Raw genomic sequence first — 8508 nt, 5'->3', positions numbered from 1 at the left:
TGGAGATAGAATAAATATAAGTTGGACATTTTTAAATATTTTATATGTTTTTTACCTTTTCTAAATTTCGTCCACCATCAGCTCACACATCATTAAAGACTTTTGTCTGTACATATATCTTTTTTTTTCTCAATTTTTTATGTACTTGTATAAAGATATATGTACACAAATTTAGAAAATTTGAGAAGTGTGGATTAAAATTTAAAAGAGTTCAACAAACAAAGAGATATGTGTACATGCTGCAAGATTTTTATTTTTTCTGACAAACAAGCTTTCATTAAAGACTTAAATCTTCAAAGAGGAGAATTAATACAAATGAAAATTTAAAAGATTACAAAGCATACAAAAGCATAGAAAGATATTGGTTCCATAATTTTTCCAAATAGGTGCAAGACTTTGGGAAGCTAGCAATGCTTGAAAGATCAATTGTGACCATGGTGGAGTCACACTTGAAAACATACTTTGCGACTTCATGATGCAGCGCATCTTCACGTCGTTGATCACCACCTCAACAACTTTGTTGATCGTTTAAGTCTTGTTAATGGGCCATAGTGTTTGTCGTTAAATATTAGAATAGGGTTTTTGTTTTCTTATTTAAGGAGACACTAGATTTTAACCCGTGGTACATTGCGGGACAACTTTTTAAAAATATAATAACATTTTAATTTTATTTATTTTTTATATTTAGTTTGTTTTGTTTAGTTAAATAATAATTTTTTTTGGATTGTCAATTATTAGAACAATAATAGGGGAAATAAATACATAAATATGTAATTTATAATCTATTTTCGGATTAAGTCACAATTTTACCAATGATTTAATTGTTTTACAAAATTTTAGTTAAATTATCCTGACTTAATATGTCTAATATTTTAATGTTAGTGGTATTGACCAAATAATTAAATGAAGATTTAACCCGTGTTTTAAAACCGAATTAATTATATTTTATATTTATGCTAATGTTAATTCAAACCGTCATGTTAATAACATGTCTGCCATATAACAACAAACCATCATATTAGTGGTTTAACTCGTGTTTCAAAACCGTCATATTAATGATCACAACTTGTGGGTGTTGTGTTTCGTTTGTGAAGTTGATATTTATACATGGAAAATGCTTGATGAGCAAGGAGTTTACGTTCCATAGCAATAAAAGAGAGATTTTAGTGTTTTCCTATTTGAGTTGATAACATTAGGCCTGGGCAAATAAACCGAACCCGAAGAACCAACCCGACCCTGACCCGCAATAACCCGACCCGACTCCGACCCGCTTCTGTATAAATAACCACTCGGGTTTCGTTTTCAAATACCCACGGGTATCGGGTATTACCCGAACCGAACCCGAGGAACCGACGATATCTGTTTGAACCCGAGAACACATTTATACATACATGATATCACATATATTGCCATATTTCCGTTTGCCTTAATCTCCTCTCCTTGAATCCTTGTGAATCTTCTTTACTTTGCATAAACATGTCGAAGTTGCCAATTTTTGTCCGATTTCAAGAATCTTTGGCTTTTATAAACCAAAACTCTCAAATGGGATCTCCAAAACCTAATTCCGCTGTTTGGTTTGATGTAAGAGGTCATGATCTATGGATAATGTGTTAAAGACTGACATGCTGGGATGATTCTTCTTTCTTTCGTTCTTTCATTTGCGAGACATGCTTTTCTTTGCTGGGATGTTTAAGTTTCGTTTGCTTTGTTGGGATGTTTAAGATTTTAAGACATGCTTTTCTTTGTTGGGATGGTTATTTTGCGAGACATGGTATGCTCAGTTTCATTTGTTTAAGATTTCATGTTATGCAGTTTCATTTGTTTTTCGGGTTATTCGGGTTTTCTGGGTACATTTCAGGTTTTTGTGGGTACTTTGGATATGTTCGAGTAGGTACTATCTATAACTGGATATATTTTGGATACATTACATGTTTCTTAAAGTTAATACCCAAATAACCCGAACCCGAGAAGAACCGAACCTGACCCCGACCCGAAATTATATAAACACCTGTGCGGATCCTATATTCGTAAACCCGAAAAACCTGAACCCGAATTACCCGAACCTGACCCCGACCCGAACACCCAAATGCCCAGGCCTAGATAACATTATCGCATAATAATATTTAGTTTCTTAACGCAAAATATACTATATTAAATGGATTTCTTGATGCTAAAGTTAAATATACCTGATTATTGAGTTTCTAAATTTGGGTTTCTGTTTTTATGAACTTTATTAACGTTATAATAATTATTATGATTGTAATCATTTGTTACTCAAATTCGGCTATGTCATTTAAGTTTAAGAGATCATACAATCTCTAAAGATCTATTAAATAGTTTTAAAGATTTTTATGGGATTAAAAATTTAATGCGTAGAGTTGTTTTTGGAAAAATCGAAATGTATAGATGTTGTCAAACTATTTATGGCAATAAACGTATCAAATTAGGTCGATTTAAATAGTTTCATTAATTGAGTTTCTACAAAATGTTATTTTAGAAAAATCGTTAGGGGTTATTGTTGTAAATTAAAACAAACTAAATAAGCAAAACTTAAAGGGCGTAAACCAAAATGTACTTAAAAAATGTTAATATAGATGAGTCTCATCTATACTATTAAAGCAATAGTACTCATGGACCAACTTTTGGACCATGACTTTGTTTTGCTAGTTTTTAAATAAAATGGTAAGTACTCAATAATTATTAATACATTAGTATATCATGGCATTAAAATTCTCTAACCATTCAAATTAAGTCAGGTCTCGTGCGGGTCATTTAATACCCGATTAGTTGATCCGATTTTCTCATCAAATCTATTTATTATGTATTAATCCAACCATAATCTTGCCTAAATCTTAATCGGTTAAAATAATTAATTAAGGAATTAAATAAGTAAAACGACTAAATACATAATAAATCAAATCTAATTTCATGATTCTTTATAAACATTTTAGGAAAAAATGAAAAAATTACAATTAATATTTGTGTATAGTTTTCCTCACAGTTTTATGAACAAATAAATAAATCCAGTTTAATTTTGGAAAACAATTTAAAATAAAAATTAAATTACTTTAAAAAATATTTTAAAATAGTATAGTATTCATTATAACCTTAATAATATAAAGTTAATTAATACAGAAGATATGTGAAATTAATAAAAATTAATTCAAATTTATTTTAATGGATATATAAAATACATCTAAAATCAACCTATTTGTAAATACTCTCTAAAACACAAGATATGCAAGAAATATCTTTAAAAAGATTTTATGTAACTAATATATTTTGTAATCATAAAGAAAATTAATATATATTTATGAAAATAAACTATTTCATGGATTACATTATTTGTTTATGAAGAATTATAAAAATTCATTTTAAAACACAGAAAATAAGCAAAGAAATTTCAATTTATGTTTGAATTTCTAAATAGTAATTACCCTAAAATAAGTATTGAGAACTCTAAATTGGTTGACTATATTGTATTACTATATATTTATGCAAAATTGAATATTAATAAGTAGCTTTTTAATTTATTTACTACAAACAAATCTTCTATTGCAGAAGGAAATAAATTATATGTAAAAAAATGTGAGAAAATCATCAAATTTAGTTATGTTCTTATCCAAAAATTTTGGAGTTATGGGATATAAAAAAATTTACGAGTAGGGACGAGATGAAACAGGACGGGACAGGACAATACGGGATGAGACGAGATGTCTTTGCCATTCTAAAATAGTTACGTATAGGTTATATACGTCCAAACTAAAACCACATTAAAATCTGATATATGAATTTAACATCTTTCAGCATACCTCTATCGCTTGAAAACTGCAAACGATCATTGTATATCTGTTAACACTAAATATACTACTTAACACTATTTAAAATTTCGAAATTATAAAAAACATATAAACCAAAATATTTTATGTATTCGAAAAATACATAAATTAATTACAACATGTGTCATCCCGTGCTGTAGCACCCCCTTTCTATATTTTTGTATACCCCGACTACATTTCTATATCAATAAAACAAAATGATGGTTCATCCCTTTTCTTTCACTCACTTAAAATCAATCATTTTTAAAAACTATTATCCGATATAGTGGTGTGTTTGTTTCCGTAAAAAGTTACATTCTCTAAACAACTTACTCTATTAGGATTTCCAATTTACCTTATATCACCAAATATACAACATAACACTATATAAACAAAGGAAATAAGTAAAAAAAAAAACTACCTTACAAAAATTCATATTACAAAAAATTACTAACAAAATATATTAATAGTTATTGTGTAATTATTGATTATTGAATAAAAGTTGTTTTAAGAGAGCTTTGCCTAAAGCCTAGAGAGGAGGACTCTCAACCCTAAGAGCTTGTGATCAAGCCCTGTAAAGAGGACTTGCATAACCACGTTGATATGTTCCCAATCTCGGCCAAATCCTTATTGCTTTTTCGTCAAGTTACGACGTTCTAAGCAAGATCCGTTAATTAAGCTTCTGCTCTCTATCAGTTGGTATCAGATTCATCACGTTCCTGGTGGTCTGATTTCCTTCCGACGATGTCTCCGCAAAACATGACATGGGATGCGTTAGATATTTCTGAGTTTCATGGTGGAATTTTTAGTGATTCTTTACTAGAGTGGCTCATGGAGGTTGAAGAGATTTTGGAGTTTCAAAGCGTTTCCGATGATCGATTTGTTTCACTTGTGGTTAAAACATTTCGAGGACAAGCCGCATCATGGTGGCAACATGTGAAGCAAACACGCAAGCAAGCCAGCAAAAGCCCTATTAAATCTTGGGATAAACTTAAGCAGAAACTATGCGCACACTTCTTACCTCGTCATTATGATAGCTTGGTGCATAATCGTTCGCAACAGTTAAAACGACAGGCGTTTTTCGGTGAATCACAAATCAAATTGGCACATTCAAGAGAAATATATAGTATCTACGGGGATGCTGATGATGATTTGTCTCCGACTATGGTTTCTGATGTAGATCTAGAACACGATGTCAGAGATGAAGAAGACGGTGCTATTGTAAACGACGGCGTAGAAAACAACGATGATTTTGTCAATGACGTGAACAGTGACGACCATACCTTGTCAAATAAAGACAACGATCTGAATGATTTCAGCTGATGTTGAAGATTGTGAGTCACGTGATCGGAGTCACGACAAAAGCGATAGCCTTGATGTTATTGAGGTTGACGACTCGGTTGATCATGTCAAAACTATAGAGTTGGTCTATGATGTTGTTGATCCGATTTATGATGCCTATGATGAAGATTTCGGTGAAGTCATTATGAAGAAATGTGATCGTGAAGTTCTCTATGGAATTCCTACGGTGGAATACACTAAACTTTCACCAATTGATGTACAAGATCTAGTCTTCAAAAACCTTGACGAGAAGAACGACGATACATATATTGATACGGTAACCAACAAAAAATGTATATGTCTTGAGCATCGTCTTCAGCAGGTCAATAAGGAACCGCCAGATCGTGGTCGCCGCAAGATGTTGTTTGTTCACGACTGGGATCATCTCTATCACAAATCTATGGCTGTCCGATTAATAAGATCTTTATTGATAGATCTTTTGTGCTCTCTATTGTTGCCGATACAAGTTTTGAAGAAAATTATAAATCCAACAAAGGAATAGGTGGTGTTGCGGTGCCTGAAAGCAGAGAATCTCTCAAAAGTCTTTGTCAATGGGAAATAACAAGAGCTGATTTTCATCTAAGCTGTAAGAGACAAAAGGGAAAAAAAAACAAAAAATCTACATGCGCAATACAAAGGTAGAGATTATGGATTGGTGGAGTTTGAGAAAATATTCTCATCAAAGTGACTTCTACACTGCAGATGTAAGTAACATAAGTCACTCTGTTATTTTCGTTCTCATTGAAGCTTTGATTACAAAGAAGAGGCGTATGGTGGAAATTTTTGTTCACAATAACACAGTTGTGGTGATATCATCACGTGAGATTTTTGGAGTGCCTTACGTGGGCACCAATTTAGCGTGTCTCCTTTTTGACATATCAAAAGCACTACAGACGAGAACATGGGAAGGAATAAAAATTTTTTCGTTGTTATTTGCTGTGCGGAAGGAGTCTTGTATCTGGGGTTTTCCGTTGTTGATGTGCAAATCGTGTGGGTGCTTGGTTTCCACTTACGACCACCGCCATTTACATTGATTAACATGTTCAAGATTCAAGGGAGCCTTGGTTCTTGTGTTTTTTCCTTACTACAACTACAAGAACAGTTTATAGATCTCTGCAACAAGCTCTGTAGTACTCTGTTTTCTTATATCAATAATGAGGAAAATCATGATTATTATGATGATTCTTATGCAGAAGACATCCTAATAAGATCCACATCTTATTTCCAAGATATTTATGAAGATCTGAATTCACATCACCGCCGGTTAGGCGGTTACTTGATCGTTTTCGTCGTAACATGCCTTGCGTGTTTGATGTCGTTGGGCTCGTGAATATTAGCAACATCAATACATTTGATGTTTGGTCTGCATCACATATAATGTGGACATTACAACGTTGGGCTGCTGGTTTTGGGTGTTTTGTGCTTCATTTGGGATATATCATGGAGCTTCTCTACAATGGTTGTAACGCCCCCGAACCGCACTATGACTACACAGGTCAACAGACGGCCCGAGACGTCACTATGGAAACGTCCACCGACGATCCGGCCGAGTACAAGAACGAATCAAGACCCTTTGGTCAATCTATCGGTGAGGTTCCTGACCACACGACACGTCCTTAAGGCTTTACAACTCTACAGACACGTCGTATGTTGAGTCGACTCCGACAAAGTCTATATCAGTACGACTCGCTTAAATAAAATAAATCCGATTGCATTAAAATTTAAAAGAGTTTTACTTTAAATGATTACACAAAAGATTAACAAGGCGTAGTGCCAAAGTTTTGTTCAAAATAAAACATACTTTTAATTTTACAATAGACACCAAAATAAAACTACTCCGGAGTCCTTTCGTTCACCACGCCTTCTAGTTCCCTCTAAGGTTACCTGCAGCACACCAATATTATCGTAAGTAATCTAAGATTACTTAGTGAGCTCAGGGTTCCTGCAAAGAATTAAACCCCAATCCCAAACCCCATCAACAAACAACATGAAAGCATATATAATTAACATGCGAACAAAACAATCAACATGCAAGCAATTATAAGCAATATGCGAGCATAAGATCTACATGCAAGCAAATTAAACAATTATCAAGCAAGCGCGCAACACAACAAGCAATCAGAGTTAACATGCGGAAGCTGATAAGCTGAGCAAAGTTATTCTACAAGCATTCACAACTACTTGTAATAACATACAACAACATGCAAACAAAACACGAAACATGCAACAATTTAACTTGAAATAAAACGATAGTTTTAACAAGTTCTAGTTTATTGGGCCCAGTATGCATCCTTTCCCTAAAGCCCTCACGAATCACCGAATCGCAACCACTAAGGCATGCGATCGGATCTCACTCAAAGCCACACCGTCGTGTAGACAGCCTCGGCCAGGGTAGCGAGCCCAGTAACCTCCGAACTCTTCGTAACCAACCCTACAAACACACGGACATGGGTTGCATGTCGCGGCTGTATGTGGTACGGAATGGGAAAGATGACAATACCAAGTTATACTACGTAAAGCCGGAATTTCTCGCGGACTAATACGTATTATAATCTCACCGAAAATTATACTTGAGTTTATATGACTTTTAAGCTCATAAGCTTTCAAGTATTTTAATTAGTTACCACCCTTGTTGCTAGATCATTTCGATCTAGTAACCGGTGTAACCTCACCTCGCATGCAACTTAACAAGAAAAACGTAAAAGAATTTCAAGTAAATGCATCTAAATGGTTCATGCAAACCGCGCACTAGATGGATGTCTTTAATTCTCCATCTAAACCGGTGAAATATGTGCCTGAACTCACTGTAAACCGTCGATGATCGGTCTCCCTTGGTGAAGCTTCTCTCGCGGCACACTTGGATCGTCTCTTTGGTTAGAATCGATTTCCTTATCGATCTAACCTTGGTCGATAGTCTCGTCTTGCGTCTTCTCTTCTTCTCTTCTTTCTTTTACTCACGGCAACACAATCTTCTTCTCTCTCTTCTCTCTTGCTCACTTCTTTCTTTTCTCTCCCAAGTTTTTCTCTCCTTGCTCTTTGATATCTTGTGAAAAAATGAGAGAGATGAAGAGCTATTTATAGAGTGGTTGGGCGGTGGAGGCAACCAATGCATGTGGAGAGCATACTCTTCATTAAAGTGTATTAGAGCATGAAGCAACACTTGTGAGGATGTCGATTAGCCACCTTGAATCCCACAACAACTTGCTTGAATTCTTTAATTACCACTAAGCTCCACTAATCCACCTTAGAATATTTAATTCTTCCACTAACTCCACTAACTTCTCTTGATTAAAATAATTATTCTACTAACTTCCACTAACTTCTTCTTTTCTTGATTAAAATAATCATT

The 8508-nt window shown here is 34.0% G+C and overlaps 1 long non-coding RNA gene across 1 annotated transcript; it reads right to left on the bottom strand.

Annotated features, from left to right (window-relative positions):
- Positions 1-6854: 6854 nt before the first annotated feature.
- Positions 6855-8205, bottom strand: LOC147919881 (uncharacterized). Its single transcript, XR_015592218.1, has 2 exons — positions 7965-8205; positions 6855-7043 (listed from the first exon to the last, which is right to left on the bottom strand). It is a non-coding gene; the product is annotated as an uncharacterized LOC147919881 (long non-coding RNA).
- Positions 8206-8508: the final 303 nt, after the last annotated feature.

This window comes from Camelina sativa, chromosome 20 (assembly GCF_030686135.1).
Source record: "Camelina sativa cultivar CO46 ecotype springtype chromosome 20, ASM3068613v1".
NCBI lineage: Eukaryota > Viridiplantae > Streptophyta > Magnoliopsida > Brassicales > Brassicaceae > Camelina > Camelina sativa.
The sequence above is the reverse complement of the archived record's forward strand: the minus strand, read 5'-3'. Positions and strand labels throughout refer to the sequence as shown.